The sequence below is a fragment of the Athene noctua genome, chromosome 2, assembly GCF_965140245.1.
Source record: "Athene noctua chromosome 2, bAthNoc1.hap1.1, whole genome shotgun sequence".
NCBI lineage: Eukaryota > Metazoa > Chordata > Aves > Strigiformes > Strigidae > Athene > Athene noctua.
Window position 1 is genome coordinate 109634612 of NC_134038.1, and position 16892 is coordinate 109651503.

The window sequence follows — 16892 nt, forward strand, 5'->3', positions numbered from 1 at the left end:
TGGTTGATATTCTTTTTTTTTCCAGGAATGCTGAGAATTTACACAAAAGATGCAGTGGAGCTATACACACAGAAAAGCAAATGTATTATTCTCAAACCACTCTGCTGCTACGTTCTCACCATTTTAGGCTTTTTACACAGCCATTCCGATCATCTTTTCATTATCAGACAAATCCTTAAGAATTTCCTCTGGCAACTTATCCACTGCAACAAGAGAATGTTTTCCCTGACCAAGGACGAATCAATGTTAGGTAAAAGCTTCAGGATTTCATTGAGGCTTTAAAAGGCTGGAGAGTACCAAGCTAAAGCATATATATCTTTTGAGCCTCATTCTTCTTTCACCTACCACATTTAATGCTGTCCTTCTTGTCCTATATCCACCATCCCGAGAAGCAAAACTTGAATCTGTAGAGGTGCCAAGTGTTTGCAAATCCAGCTGAAGTCATTAGACTGGAGGATCTTAGCAATACAGGCTATGCCTTTTATTACTTCCTTTTCCTTCTTTGATTACTAGAAAGGAGATCTTCAGACACATAACACCTCCTGCATTATGCACTGCTCACAACATGCAGGCTGGCACCTTGGCACTGCTGCCATCTCCCAAACCAGGTGTCCCTAAACACCTGCAATTGCTTGGGGCACATTCTGGTTCATGAACCCTTCACTTTCATGGGTTTGGATAGTTCAGCAACAAAAGACAGTCAAAGGTCCCCAGTATTCTCTGCAAAAAGTAGGTTTTCATGTAGGCTGGTCACCTGTGACTGCTGCCTGGGTCTCAGCGTAGGAGGAAGGCAGCAGCACCGGAGCTGTGGGCATTGCAGCAAGGACCAGGCAGAGGATGAGTGCTGAGTGAGTCCATCCATGTTCTCCTGCCCTTTGTATAGCCAGCTGCTGCAGAGGGGGAGTGCATTGCCAGTGACAGATGAAGTCTTGTCTGGGAGGGTTCATTTCCATTCATGCCAGTAGCTTTTTTTTTTTCCTTACAAAATCACTCATCTCCCCAGTACTAATATATATTTTCTTCTCCAACTCACCTTTCTCCAAGGAGTAAATTATTGCAGTGATGAACAGTTTTCCAAAACACCAGGTATAACTGAATACCAGAGTACTGGCTGAAAAACAGCATTATGCGTTAAGCATTATGTTATTTGAACAGCATTCAGTATCGCTTTGCTTCCAATCAGCCAGAGATCCAGCTATTCTTCTGCACTGGGAGCACCAGTAAATATTTGATCTTTTCAATCTTCAGCCAGCCAGCTAAACAAGGACTGACTGTTCCACCAGTCTCCGTATTTTCTTATCCCATGCTCTTTGGAGGGATTCTTAAGTCAACACTCGCCCTCCTTCCTTCCCCCTCTCTCTCTTAGATAATGCCTCTAAGACCTGATTTCTCATTGCTGTTAAACTCCATTGCATGACAGAAAATGCCAGACACAGATGTTGCCACATCATCATTCTATTGTATGTGCATAACGAATTCCTCACCAAAAATTTCCAGGTCTGCCATGTAACTTACCACAGAATGTAGGTAAAGAATTAAAGCAGGGGTGTGGCAGCTCAAGTGAGCCCTCCAATACACATACCTCCCAGTGCACAGACCCTCTGAATTGTTTCTTAGCACAGAGAAGCACTTGTACCTTTAAATTGTGGTAGGAGTGACAATAATTTCCCACAATATAAATTCCTCACAGTACAAATTTTGCGATTCATTCTCCTTTGAGTGGTCAAAAGAAGCTCACCAACTATAAGATTTTATAATTAAAGAGCTGGAATAAGATTTTAGAGAGGCAGGCTGATTTCTTTTAACTTGCATAGTCTTGGGAAACACTTCACTTTTTCCAGACAATGCTAGCTGATGTGACTAGTGATTTTGAATGTTCCTCTTGACATGCACAGCTTTTCAGAAACTGCTAAGCACCTGAAAAGTTAAATCCCTGGCTGGCATCTGCAGCGATCTACTACTAATGTAAAAATGAAGAAGTTCAAAGCTTCTAGTCACTGGAAAAGCCACATCACCATCACAGCAGCTCTGTCCAGCAAAGGATTAAATGTGCCGTTTAATCAGGACCCACAAAGCATCCAGGCTCCATGTGTACCCATAAATAAAATCATGGCTCGTGCACTGAGCTGGCCTGCAGTGACCCACATGACTGCACTGTCCCTGGGGTGTTTTTTGGCTCGTGCTCTCTGGCTCTGTCCCCAGCATGTCTCAGGGGTTCGTGCACCTGGCTGTGGGTGGGAAGCGGTTTGGACACAGCCACCCTGAGGCTGGAAGGAGAAAAGAGAAAAAAAGGGTTTAGCAATACAGGTATAAAATATGCCACTGCTCTTGGCTTCAGTGTGAGGGAGCAGTCTCTTCTTGAAATCAGCTTCAGCCACAGCCACTATCAATGTGCTTGGTCACAGCTTCCTAGAGCCCATGTGGTCCCACTGGGCATCTGAAGGGGCTGGATCAGGGCTTTCTCTTCAGAGTGCTCGTACGTGGCCGAGCAAGAGGGGATGAGGTCAGAAAATATGTCTGGGCCAAGATCATGGTTTTAAGGTCTTTACCTCCCTGGGAAGGTACTTTAATGTTCACACTTCTGCCATCTCTCCTTTCTCTCTCTATGAATGAGCAAACCCCAATGAAGAGATAAATAAATAAATGAAGCTTCCTTCTGATACTTTTCATCAGGAGACAAAAAGTTAAAAAGCTGGGAGATGTTACACGTACAGACAGCTGGTACATTCTTTTCTGTCAGTTCTCTCCAGCAATCAATATTATGAAATGTTATGATTATTATCAAATATCATTATGTTAATTCTGAATCTGTTACAAGTCCCATCTACTGCAGTCATTACACTTTGAATAAATGATCTTCTGAGTTTTAAAAAATTAAAAAAAAAAAAAAAAAGAGAAAACTCCCTGCCTAGCTATTAACTAGCAAGGAAGATTTAGGTAGGCAGACAGATCTGCTCCTAGTGGTGTTCAGCTTGATAAATTGTGGCTTTCCTCCAAATAGAGGCAGAGTTCAGTATTTCACACCATGACAGGTTCTCTCTGTACTTTGTGGATAAGGTTGCTTGGATCAGAACCAAACTTGCAGCTATTCATGGAAGGTGGTAGAGTTTCTAAAAGAACATGTCTTTATTGTATTATGGTGCTGCTTGCTAGAGGCTTGGCTGAGACCTCAGCCCTGTAGTGCTAGGCACTGCGTAAACATGGAGGAAGAGATGAGACAGCTAAAGAGTGGTAAGGAAAAAAAGGTGTATGGAGAAGCTGGAGAAAGACTGTAACCGGGTTTCTGCTGCCCAGTCCCATTCTCTGTACCTGGTGGACCAGGCTGTTTCATAAAAATATTTTCAGTCCTCTAGTAGGCAAACATATAAATTATTTTAAGGGTGACAAGAATATGTCATGTTATCCAAACAGTTACAGTTTTCAGGGTCAGGAATATGTGACCACGGGAACTAGCAGAGTGAACCTGTAGGCAATCACAAAAAGCAGAGGCTGGTCTCCCAAAGCTGCATTTGTAGAATTTTGGAGCTTCATGGGGTTGTTCCTGCAGTCCTCTACCCACCTGGATTTCACTTCTTTCTCGAAGCTCAGCTGTGTTTTGTCTGGAGGGAGGTGGAACCCAAGGGCCACTGGCTAATTTATGGCTTTGCAGTGCAGAAGCCAGGTGCAGGCTTGCCAGGGGGTTAAGGGTCTGCCTGCCCCCCATTACAAGGCATGCTGCAGCCAGCTCTCCCCTGGCCATTCGAGGCAGGAATGCCTGCATAACCTGCTTGTAGATCTGTGCTTCATCTACTGCTAGTGAGCTGGATGAATCTTGCAGTTTCCTGGTATTAGCATGCCGATGCAGGAAAAACACAGAGGGTAGATCTGAGATTTGCTGCGAGTTTGGGATTTGCAAGAATGCGAGATTCAGAGATGTTCTGAAGGGCAGGCAAGAGGGCAAAGGCACAAAGGTTAAACAAACAAAAATAAAAGTGTTTGCACCAAACCCTGCAGACAAAAACTCGGCTAACTTCAGCTCTGAGGTGTAAGCATGAGGCTTGTTTCCCAGGATTAAAAAATATACACTCTGCTATTTCAGACAGAGAACTAAATAAAGCAACTCCTGCTCTTCTTGTCTCAGATGCTAATGAAATTAATGGCAGCATTTTATTCTGGCCAATCATTCATTAACCTCTTTTCCCTGCTCCCTAAACCTTCATAAACACAAACTGAAATCCTCCCTGAGAGGGATCTTGACTACAGTCAGGTTTTGCTTCTCTCCGGGCTGGTGTGAGATTATAATGCTTCTCAAGGTGTTCCCTTCCTCATAATGAAGCTCCATCTGTTCTACAGATGGTAAAGATCACAAGAACCAGCACTAAATATCCCTCCCCCACCGAAGAGTTTTTACCTTATGGTAATATTGCTCTTTGTTTTCCCTGTCTTTCCCAGGAGCAGAGGCGCATGTTACAGAGCACAGGGACTAATCTGTTGCCTCAGTTGGTCAGCAGGGTGGTGGTGGCCTCTGCACAAGGAGGGGTTCATAGATTTTGGATAGGGGAAAGGAAACCCTTTTAGAAAACTGTGCACTGGCCACCTTTGAATATTCCAATTGTATTTCTCATCCCATCTCCTCCCAGCTGCTACTGGTACCAGTCCCAGCTTTGCCCCCAGCAGACAACTCCCTCCCCTCTTGCTGTCATGTACCTTGGTTCAAGGGCAAACTGAAATCTGTTACAGTGAGGACCTGCCAGTTGTGACACAAAGGGAATTCAAGAGTTCAAGTCCTAAAGGATGGGAAATAAATTTATAGGTGTTAACTGCTTGTTCTCTGCCCTACACACTTCTGCATGCCTTTGGCACAGGAACAGAAGCTTTTTTTCAGATATCCACATGAGAGTTTGAGCCTGTAGAGCCTTCGATGAGGCAGAGCTCCCGGGTATGCTGCCAGCCTCCAAATTTTGGCCTCCTCAGGTGTAACCTCGCTGAGCACCCAGACGTTTGAGCACAGAAAATGGAGTCATCTTTTATGATCTTGCACTCCATACATAATCCAAATAATTAAATTCACTTAGCTAGATAAACAAGTTTTAGTTCTGAAACAGGATAACCACAGTGGATCCTTAGACAATCCTCTAAGGCAGCTGGCAATGGACTAACTTCATTTATGTGGTTTAACATTTGCCTAACAGAAAATACTACTACTTTTCTCTTCTTGACAGGTAGATAATCCTAAGAGGTTTGACTACCACATTAACATCCAAACCACAAATGATGGGTAATCTGAAAAGCTGGATTTTTCTGACACACATACAGCCTTTACATCTGCTTTCTACATCAGAGCCAGAATTAGTTCTAATGTTTTGTTTGTATTAAATATGTGGATTAATGGAGCTCAGCAAGAGTGCTGAATTAGCTCTTCCTGTCTCCAGTGGATTTGGACTACATCTCTCTATGCAGAGACAGATGTGTAGCTTGTTATATTTTGTGTTTTGCAGTCGGAAAAACTGCGGCTTGGTACTAAATCAACAGTTGCCTCTTCAAAAGAATTGATTCCAAGCATCTATTAGAGCTAAGCATATCTGGACTGGGGGAGGTGGCAGGGATAAAGTCACACAAGGATACATTTGGGGCTGTTGGATCAGATGGTGACTTACCAACAGTGCCATTGCTCAGGGAGAACTGACCCCTTTCATGTATAGTAAGAGACCAAAGTCCTGGTCCAGAAAGACTTGATGGTGATGGTGAACCCAAATAATGAAAATTTCCTCCAGTGTCCTGACTCAGTCCCAGCTCAGGTAATCATGTCCCACTTATCTAAATTTCTTCCTCAGTTTTCCCTGGCATTTAAAAATTTTCTTCCCTTCCTGTCCAAAACAGCAGTTTAACAGTCCAGCTGGCTGCTGAATAGTCACCATCCTTTGAATGATGGCTAAATGTCTCCTCTGTGCATATGTATACACAGTTTACAAGGCACCTTGGGACCTTATGCATTGGGGAAAGGAGAGATGCAATAAGAAAGTGATGGGTTTTGGTTTCTTTTTGGTTAGTCTCGCAACTGGGAGCACTGTTGGCACAAGATCTTAGAAGCTGAGAACAGGTAAAGCAGCATTTCCCCAAACTAATAACTCTATGAAAATAAAGCCAAAATCACAATGAACTTTTCCATAACCAACTCCCTCTGGCAAATACCTTGCTGAAATAATAGTTTCAGCAAGACTGGGACTCAGAGCTCATCTGAGTCCCAGAAAGGACATGAGTGCTCATGACTGACTGAGGTGATGGTGACACAGTTCTGGGTACTTGGCCATGATGTGGAAGCCACAGTACAGAGTTAGGCTCCAGCATAGCTTAGATAAAGCCCAGAGGTGCTTCAAGCTCTGAACACAGAGGGGGGCACCATGAAAAGCAGTTTGGAATTGCACTGGACTGCATATGTTGCTGCCTGAATCAGGGCCATGAACAAAGTGGCAGCAATTCTTCTCTCTGGACTGTATGTCTAGAGCTGGCTGTAGGCACAGAGACTGAGCTGAAGAGTACCTGCATATGGGGAAAGGGAGCCAAGAGAAAACCTGGCTTCCAAGCCTCCTGCAAAACTGAGCCTGAAGCTCCCTGTTCTTCAGGTTACACCAAGACTGGGGTGATGGCCTCTCCTTTCGCTTCTTTTAAATATAGACAAGTGTACAGAAATCACAGGATCAAGCAAGAGGGGCTTTGGCTTTGTAGTCCAACAGTTGGGAGGGACAGATTTGCGTTGTCATGACTCATTCCCTAAAAATACCTGTGTCTCTCCATTGACTGTGCAGGGAGCCCAGGGTGACCAGCTTGATGTAGATGTGTGCTGTGGAGATGTCTGAAATTAGATGAAGTGAATCCCATCCCTAAAGCCAGTCTGGGTAGGAGGTAGTGTAGGATGGTGCAATGCAAGAGTCTACATGTGAGCTGGAAGTCTGCACTCCCACTGCTGGCACCGGGGATCAGTCAATGTGGTCGGCGGAGCCTAGGAAGCGATTTGTCTCACTGTAAAGCAGACTCCTACGTTTGGTCAGTGAATCACTCTCTATACGCCCACATTTCAGTGAAATGGATCCTATCCCTGAAGTTAGGAGAGATGAATCTCACCCCTAAGTTTTTTTCCTCCTTTTTGTATCTGCTGCTAAGTTTCCAGTGTGCTATAACACTAAATCATTTCCCTGAGTTAGCTATTACTTCACTTTTCCTCCATCTCCAACTGAACCACGATAAACTAACACATTTTAGTGTTTAATTTCCAAATTCCATTTCCAAAATGAAGTAAAACTCAGAATCTTCCAACCCTTCCTCAGTTTCAGTCAAGCTGAATATAGTTCAGTATATTCAGTATTCAATACCTTCAGTATGTACATACCTCAGCAGTCCATCAGGACCTTCTTCCTCCTCCAACTTCCATATAAACCTTGTAAAACTCTCCGTTGTTGCAGACAGCTCAACCTGTCTGTCTCTCAGACTGCAATGGAAATATCCCACATCTTTCCACCATTTCTTCCTTTTTCATCCAGCTGCTGTGAAACATCACAAGTGGGGAGTTTCTGTCAACTACCACCAGTATGGTTCTCAAATAACTGCATGTCAGGTGCACAAATAAAAAAGCTAATACAGAGTGTGATTACATTTTGTGTATGGGTTTTCAAGGCATATGATAATGAATATTAATAGAAACTATTTCTCTGGTAAATTATTATTTTCTCAATAGTTGGTATAATAACAGCACTTGGATACGAAACAGATTTTTTGATGTCTATATCACAAACACAGTGATGTCTTTCCACAAGAAAAGGCACACCTGCCAGTATACACTAGTAGAAATGTAAATATTTGCAAGTTTTGCAATAATGAAATGCAATCCTCCGAGGCCCATCATGCAGCATCTGAAGACAGAATTTAGGTTCATTAATTAACAAAGAATGAATGAAGTGCCACAAAACCAGATAGAATGAAATTAAACCTCAGAAATCAATCTGAGCAGGCAAGGTCTGCCTTACTAAGCTTCAGATGTCTATAAGTAAATGGCTGAAGGTGAGTGAGTCACTTGGACAGTCATTCCCTCACAGTCAATTGAGACAAAGAGGCACGTAAATCATGATTGTCTCCTCCATTTTGAGTATCTAATTTAGGATTAAGTGAATCATTGGCTCCCTGGACTAGATCTCCGCTGACTCCAGAGGGAGCTGAGTGTGACTAGATGGGATTCAGTTAGTCAGATCAACACAAAGTATAGTAGCCTACCTTAAAACCATACTTTTTAGAATAAATGCACAGAAAGCGTTATCAATTTTAAAAGAAGGGAAGAGTCATGGAACCCAAACTTTGTTTATTTATCCACATGAGAGTCTGTATCACAGTCAGTTTCATCCTTCCACTGCCTTTTATTCCACTGTAAGGTCAGAGCACCTGGAGCTGTACCCTCCTCCTGGCAAGTAACTCTTGTGTAAGGATGGAGTTATGGTTAATGGGCAACAACATCAGCTTCATGAGGATATCAAGAGTAAAATTCATAAAGGGAAGACCAGAAAGGCAAGGCAAAGGAGGAAAAGGGAAGGGGAAAAGAATTTGCTTGTAATGCCTGTGCTTTTCTTCCAAAGTGGAAGTCTTCAGGAAGCAGACATTATCCCTAAAGAGCTGTGTTTACTGAAACATGCAAAAAGAAAAAGGAGTTTTGACAGATTATTTCTGGCCTCCTACAGTTTAGCTGCAGTCAAATCTGTCAATAAGAAGTGGACAGGGGACTTGAAGGAGTATCTGCAGACATCCATTCTGAGGAGATCAAAGGGAGATTTACTGATGAATTTACTGTCCTACTGACTTATTTTTTATAAATTCTAGACACCCGGAGAGGTGTTAAAAAGATGAAAGGGTAAAAAATAAAAAGAACAACAACATTCTGCTCTTCAAAACAGGACAAAACTCAGCCTATTACATTCTCCAAACCTAGCTTCAGCACCTTTTTAAATAAGAGAACAAATATTGAAAGAAGAGAAAAAGCCATACCAGATCCATCAGCTCTTACACTATTTATACTTGTTGGTTATGGCTTTTTAAAACATTTAACTGTCCAGCCAAGCCACCATGTGTTCTTCTCATCTTCTCAGTGTTGCTTCTTTCCTTTTCCATCTTTCTTTGCAGCATCTTTGCTGCATCATCTTCCATTAGACTGAAATCTCTTCGAAGCAGGAATCCTCTCTTAGCATTTGTATGAACAGGACAGGCATTTGTCATGACCAAAATCCTGAGGTGCTATCATGAGACAGAAGGAGAAGTGAAGTTTAACAAGAGAAAGTAAAATTCAGACAGGACAGGTTTCATGGGGTTATTTTGTTGAATTACAATGTTAAAACCTCTAATGTGTTGTGTTTGGATGCTGCATGGTCACAAACTCTCTGCTGCCTGTAGCTTTACCTGGCTCAAAGAGATATAAGAAACAAAAAGTAAAGTACTCCGGGTTAAGCTACTGTTTTCCAAATGGATGCAAGAAGCTCAAGTGAACTTGCCATAAAACCAGTCTGGCTTTATGAGTAGAGAAGTAGAGCACCACGATCCCAGTTTAACACAATACTTAAACATGTGTTTAGATCTAAGCATTTGAGCAGGATCATTGAAGTTAACAGGATTAATCAGAGGTTGTGTATGCTGGGCAATGCAAGGCATGTCTTGCTTGATATCATCACTGTAGTGTCGCAAAGATGAGTCTTACTGAGGAAAAACATTTTCATTCTCCATCAGGTTTCTTTTTGTTGCAGCAAAGAGGAAAAACAACGGTCCTTGACTTGCTCAGTCCCTAAAGTGCCTTTCACAGCCATCATCTCCCTTTTACAGACATGTAAATGAGACAAAGAAAAGCAAAGACCCACACCCAGAAAAGACATCTTAATAACAGATGCCTCTCCCTACTCCACTCATGCCAACAAGCACTGTTCTATGTATACAGCTGGATACCTGCCTGGCCCTGGTTCATAGGTCTGAGAACTCCCAATTCACATTAACAAGACCCAGACCCTCAGAAATAAGGCAGTTTATAACTATTTTCTCTCAGTGACATCAGTGGGGTTAAGGCCCTAAATGGGAGTCATGTTCTTTCCCTACTTGGGATGCTGGGATATGAGTCCACATGCCCCAGGTAAATGGCTTGAAATTGGCCTCTCTTCAGGAATACAAGTTTTATGAGCCAAAAAAATATCCTTGTTCTGCAGCCTGTTGGTTAGGATACTCAAGCAGGGGTAAGGTGCTTTGGGGTCCTACCCTGCTTTCAGTCCTGGTTGTGCACTTGATATTTAATGGTATTTCATAAAAAACTCACAACGAATTAATGAACTCAATCTTCAGTGGTATGATCCTATTTTTCTAGCTGAATTGTGCAAAAGGGGGAAAAAGAAAGAAGCAATATAAAAGTGATGAGGCAAAGAGGAAAATTCAGGCCCATTCCTATTCTGTTGATATGAAAGATTCAAGGATTATGTTGCTTTGGATTGGTAGGAAAGGATTCCATTGATACATCAGCCTTGGTGTCAACGGTCTGACACACACAGCTGAACTTCACACAGAGCTCATTCTTACTGCTGCTTAATTACTAATACAAAAGGTATTATGTCTACTAAAGCGTGAACCAAAAGCTTTGATTTTCAGGAAACTGGTAGGCAAATCTATGGTAGGAATTAAAACAAAAAATCCCATCTTGTTTGCTAAATCAGTTGGTGGATGGTACTGTAAGGGCTGAACTCACCAAAAGCCATGCTGGAAATCGTACAGTCACTTTTCCCCAGGCTGAGCTCAAGCCTGTGTGGTCTGTCCTGTGAAAAGTAGATGAGAAATCCAAAAATAAATCAGCTGACAGTAAGTTGTGATCAGCACACTATACATATGTAAATTGTTGCTGACCCTGAGAAGAGCTGCCTCCGCATTATGATAAGGTCTGAAACCTGATTGAAATTTTTCATAAAGGGCATTATTTTGGAGGTGATCCTTAAATGAGCAGAGTAGGAAAATCATCAGCCTCTTTCCTCAATAGACAGAAAAATAGGTTACTGATGAGAGGGACTTTGTCCAAACAAATTTCTTTAGAATTCAGCAGCCGGATTTTTCTATATGTCAGAGACCTCTTTAATGACAGCATAGTTCTGGGCACAATTATAAAATTATTATTGTACTGATAATGCATAGGCATTTTCTAGTGTTACTACCATGCTGCTCTAATCTATCTGATAAAGGCCTTTCACAATGCAGTATTAATAATACCAGAGTATGCTGGATGCAGTATTGCTTCACTGTCCCTTACTGTGTCCTTTTAGCATCAGCAAGATGATGGAGCGAATGGCACTAGCCATCTCCAGGACACATGCAGTTAAGCCATCAGTATTTTTGGTTATTAATAAAGAAATATAATGCAACAGAAAGAGCTACAAAAGGGTCTTTTTCATTTTTTTAAGATGTATGAGGGTTTTCTAAAAATTGAAAGCCAAAATTATTTCTGTTTTGCTGTGAACATGCCAGGCTGACAGCTGGAAGGGCTTCCTCTCTGCTCTACATGTGAACCATGCTCTTGTAGCTTGGAGGAGATAGGGGAAAGCTGGTTGTTCAAAGATGCTCAGTTTATGTTAGTGCCTCTGCACTTCAGCTGCTCAGTGATATTCAGATCAGACCCATCTTCCTAAGATGGCTTTCTCCTGACTCCTATTGCTTCAAAACTTTGGCTCAACCACTTTCTTGCTGTTTTCCCAGCAACTATGCCCATCTGAGAGGCTGCAGATGTTTCAGAAGCAACATGGTCCCTTGGAAGAAGGAGCACAACAAGCTTTAAGCCTGCCCGTGCTGTGCCTGTGCTGCTCACCATGCTGTGCCAAGTGGCCCTCAACAGGGGTGGATTTTACCTATTTCCTTTCAAACATCCTATATCTACAGTGGAATGGGACAGTTTGCATGGGAAAAACTGTCCAAGTCACAAAGGTCAGTCCACAACTTCTAATAAGCAACTCTTCTTATTACATGTACCTTCAGAGTCATCTGGAAAGCCATGAAAAGCCCAACATTTCCATTATTCTGCCGGTCTCCTTGCCCGGCTGCTAGACTGCCATCCCTCACCTTAATCCCGTGTCCTCACCTATTACTAGTAAATCCTATTTCACCTCCCATCAGTTATGCCCCCAAATGCCTCGAGATTCTTTCCTCTCATGGAACCTCACATCCCATCTTCCTGGCTTGGGGTAGATGCAGAAAGGTGATCCCTTTCCACCACTAACCTCAACCCCTCTCATCATTGATTCATTTCTCTAGAGAAGAACGGGACAAGCATATTTTTTACCTGCCTGATCCATCCTAACTGCTAGGGATTTTTTTCTCCCTAACCACTTTAACTATTGCCCTTTAAAAACCCCAGCAGGGGACTAGATGGAAGATGGCCGAGGGGGAAGGAACTACTCTAGGTACAGAGCAGGAAGGGCATCTCTATGTCCTCACTCACAGTCCTGTTCTGGAAATTATTTTTTCAATGAGCTCCCTCTTCCACACCAGGATGGTAAGTGTTTCCGCCTGCTGTCCCTTTGAGTGTTTGTATGCTGTGCTAAGTAAGCCATCTTTCCTAAATTAGCTCTGGAGCTTTTCCCCACCCCGTCTCCAGGTACATCTTCTTCTTTCCCATTTCTTTCTCCCACCTACAAAGAGAGAACATTCTTGATTTAGTAATCTCCATGTTTCTGCCTGTGGGAGTGTGCGTAGGGCTCACAAATGAAAAGGACAACTCCATGAGATGAGTACTCTGCTGTTTTCAGGCCAAGACTGCTGGAGGAGAAGGAAGGAGGGTTGGTTTCAGGTTCAGCTGGGGGCAGGAAGGTCTGAATTTATCTCCTGTTCATGACAAGGACTGCAGCATCTGTTGGATACACAGGGTTTCCCTTGACTTTCCAGAAAGACAGATTGTCCCCAGTCCCTCCTGTCCCCTGCCTTAGCTCAGGAAGTCTTGCTTGTCCTCACAGAGGATAGACCAAGCACCAGTGGCCTACAAATCCCACCCAAGCTTTTAATGTTGTGATGTTTCAGAAAGACTCTTCATCTATGTCTGACAAGTAAAGAGATAGCTGAGGAGATGACATGGATGCTGCATCCAGCCAGCTGACTGACCACACCAGACACAGGTGAACATACCATGGACCTGTGTTCTCCACCCCAGTATTCATGAGGCTTAACCAACACCTGCAGGTTGGGTTATCATCAGTGTCTGTGAGCACAGAATGCACTGAACAGTTACTCAGACAGACTTGATATTTTGGCCACTACTTAATTCTATTTTTGCCAAGCTATAAAAAAATATACAGGAGAAATAAGACACTGCATTGGTTATGGTGAAGAACTCCTGGTAACCCCAGTACAAGCAAACCAAGCCTTAGATGATGCTCTAAAGAATCCGTTACAGACACCTTCAGGGTAAGACCCGTACCTGCCTTCAGACAGGAATTAGACACACAGCCTATGAATTTATACAGGCAATGAAAATGAAAAACTTCCAAATAACATGTAAAAAGACTTGAAGAAATTTCAAATTAAAGTATTTCAACGTGAAACATATTTTAGAATTAATTTTTATAACAACTAGAACTGGGGTAGTAGACATTTAACACCCACAAGAATTTAAAGGAGTTGTTTTATCTGCTGGAAGAAACCTGTAATATTCCATTACTGTGATTGAAACAGATTGAAATTTATGGGATGAAGGAAGCAAGCTATTTGAATTGGATCAAAATCACCTAAAAGTTCAAAAGGGTTGTACATACAAGACATATAGGAACAGGACATACAAAGACCTGAGTTTTGATGCTCTGTGTCAAAAAATGTGAGACTGGAGTCTTGACAGAATTCCTTTTTTAAAATTCAATATTCTGTTTGCAAATATATCTATAGCTGATGCATGTAATCCAGTACTATATTCAAGTAACATTAGTTTAAGAAGGTTTATTAAAAAACACTTGACTGTTAAAGCTCCATTTTCTCTAGACAAATCTCCAAATCCTCATCAAATTCAGTCCCTGTTATAAAGCATATGTAAGAATATTAGAGCTTCTTTTACCCTGACTTCAAGTAACTACCCAGACTCTCAATCTGAGACTGATTTATTTATTACCTCCAGTTAGACATATTAAGGCCATTGCTATTCTCATTAACAAACAGTGGTTTCCCTGTACATTACTTCAACGGCCAACTATTTTTATAATTACCTTGCAAATTTTTGCTCAAAGTAACACTCTCCTGTCTTAAACTGTTTTAACAAATTCAGCCCCTTGGGCTTGATCCAAGTGAAAACCCAGTGAAATCGGTGGAAAGACTTTCATGGACTTCAAGGGGTTTTGGAGCAGCTCCTATGCACATACCATAATTTGTACTTAGAACTGTGGTTATTTGTAATCTCATCCATGGATAAACAGTAGCATTGTTAGGGAGGCTAACAGTGCCTACTACTAATCTAAACCAACGCCTTTCATTTAAATGTTCTGCTTTCCATTTCTTTTAACTCTGAAAACTTTTGGTGATATAAGAAAAGGTTTTCCACAATGAGTGTTTGCCTCAGGTTGATTCTTTTTAATGTAATGAAAAGCAGACCAGACTTTTCTGAGAACACTTCTGGGGAAAAGGAGGGAGGAAAAGTCCAGGTAACTAATATTAAATATCGGCATCCTTTTTTTTCCAAGACTCTCCAACAGCCCTTTCCTTAGGATAAGAGACTTCACATTTGGGAATAAGGGTGGCATTTTTGATAGCAGCTTTTCTACTCTAAAACTCTTGTGATGGATCACAGATATGGCAAACACTGTGATCCTCATGCACTGGAGGGACAGCACAGGCTACGTGGCAGGAAAGGCGATCTTCCTAAAGAGCCTGTGAGTGCTCTGAATCTCCTTCCCTTCAAAGAGGGATCTGTATGTTTTAAGAAGATCTCACCTTTCTGCTATTTTGCCAGGTGTTTTTCTGCCAAAACGTGAGGCTGTCATTCCTCTTACTCTGTTTGTCTGCCAGAAAGAAAAATCTCTAGAGGGCTGGGTTTGTCATCACTAAAAAGCTAAAAGCATATTTTGATGTCTCTTTGGTTGTGGTCTGGATATCAGTGGGGCACTTTTTTCCATATACTTTCATAGTAATTTGGCTAGTGTTGACTTTCCTATATCACATCTTCCCATTGGTAGGTTTAGCCATGGCTGCACATTGTCCTACACCATAGGGTGGCTGGACAGAAAGAGAATTTTGTAAGGCACACTCCTTATTGCAAGCACATGCAATGATATGAGCAGGAAGCATAGAGAAAACAAGAACTGACAAAAAGATGACATTTCGCCTCATGTCCCAGGTAAGGCAGCAGAAAAACTAGGACCCTTCACAGACTCACTGTGCCATAGGACTGTGATGGAGAGGCAGATAGTTATGGGTCTGCATGGACCCTGATGCTACTCTAGCTAAAATTAATCCAATATCTGAACTAGCTTGTTTGAAAACCAGTTGTCTGTATGTTGCACCACAGTCTCAGGAACAGCATTCAAGTGTGAAGTATTACAAAGGTTCAGTGGGATTTTTTGCAACTCATATTTTTATCCTGCTGGTAAATTACCACTGAAAAACTTGGAGAAGGATATCTCTGATACCCTGACCAGCACTTCTCATCTCCATAGGCTCCACATCCACCACTGAGCCCTTGCTAAGCTTACAGTCCAAGCAGCACAACTGTATCATTGCTACTATACCAATCCGTTACCTTGCAATGCACACAGTGAGTATACAGTTCTATATAAAGCCAAACTATTCCCTGCTGTGTGGTGCTGAATATGTCAAAAGAAAGAAGAAAGAAAGATAAGAGAATTCCACTATAAGTGCAAAAATGTTTATTGTTGTTGCTGTTGCACAGCTCTGCACCCAATGCGAGACAATTCCTCTCTCATTAAGTCATGATGAATGATAGATATGGCCAGCGGCTAAGACTACTTCTTAGATTAAATGTTGTGAGAAATGTCTCTCTACCACCAGGCAGGTGAGATCATTTCTTTTTTCCCATTATACCGGTTACTTCTCTCTGTTTCTGAGTAACACAGCATGACTTGATAGTTTCTGCCTCTAAACTATTGACGTATGTTTGCTTTGAGAGGGGCCTCCTAAAGTGTGAAGAATGGGCCAAAATGCTCCTAACTACTCACAGCAAGTGTGGCTGTTAGGCTAGAGCCTCTGTAATGCTTAACCCTTTGCCAGGTGTTACAGAATTAGGGGACCCCACAGGCTCTTTTAGGATTTTCTTCTGGACAAGCAAGAAGGCATCTTTTCTGCTTTCTCATCTGATTAGCTGCAGTCTCTCTCAATTTCTAGATGTTCTTGGAGTCATCTGCCTGTCCCACTTCAGAGCTTATCTTTGCACATTTCTGGGTGTAAAGAACCACCTGTAGCAGTACTACATACTGTCCATCTGAGTGGACAACAACCGTTCTTTATTGAAGGAATCACTTGGGAGGGTTTGATGAACTGATGCTAAGGAGAAGAGAATTTTGTTCCTGGTGCTATTCCCAATTGATTTTGACCATGAACAAGCTGCTTCCTCACTATACTTTTCTCAGTCAATGCCTTGTTCATTGGGGCCCTGATTCTGCACAGGTTTCCTCATATATCAAATTTCTGTGTGCAAAATTAATCAAAGCTATATATTTTTGGAGGATTGATGTCTTAAGGCTGCAAGAGAAGGTCTACATTGTTAATGAGAACAGGTCTAGGGAGGAAGTCAAGGTGCTGACCCCCTAATCACCCACTCTTGCTCCCTGCCTTGGTGGTGGTGGTGGTATCCAATCAGACCTTAACAGATACATCTGCTAAGATGTTTTTCTTTTTCATTTTTAGTTGAAAAAAAAATCAACAAATCCCAT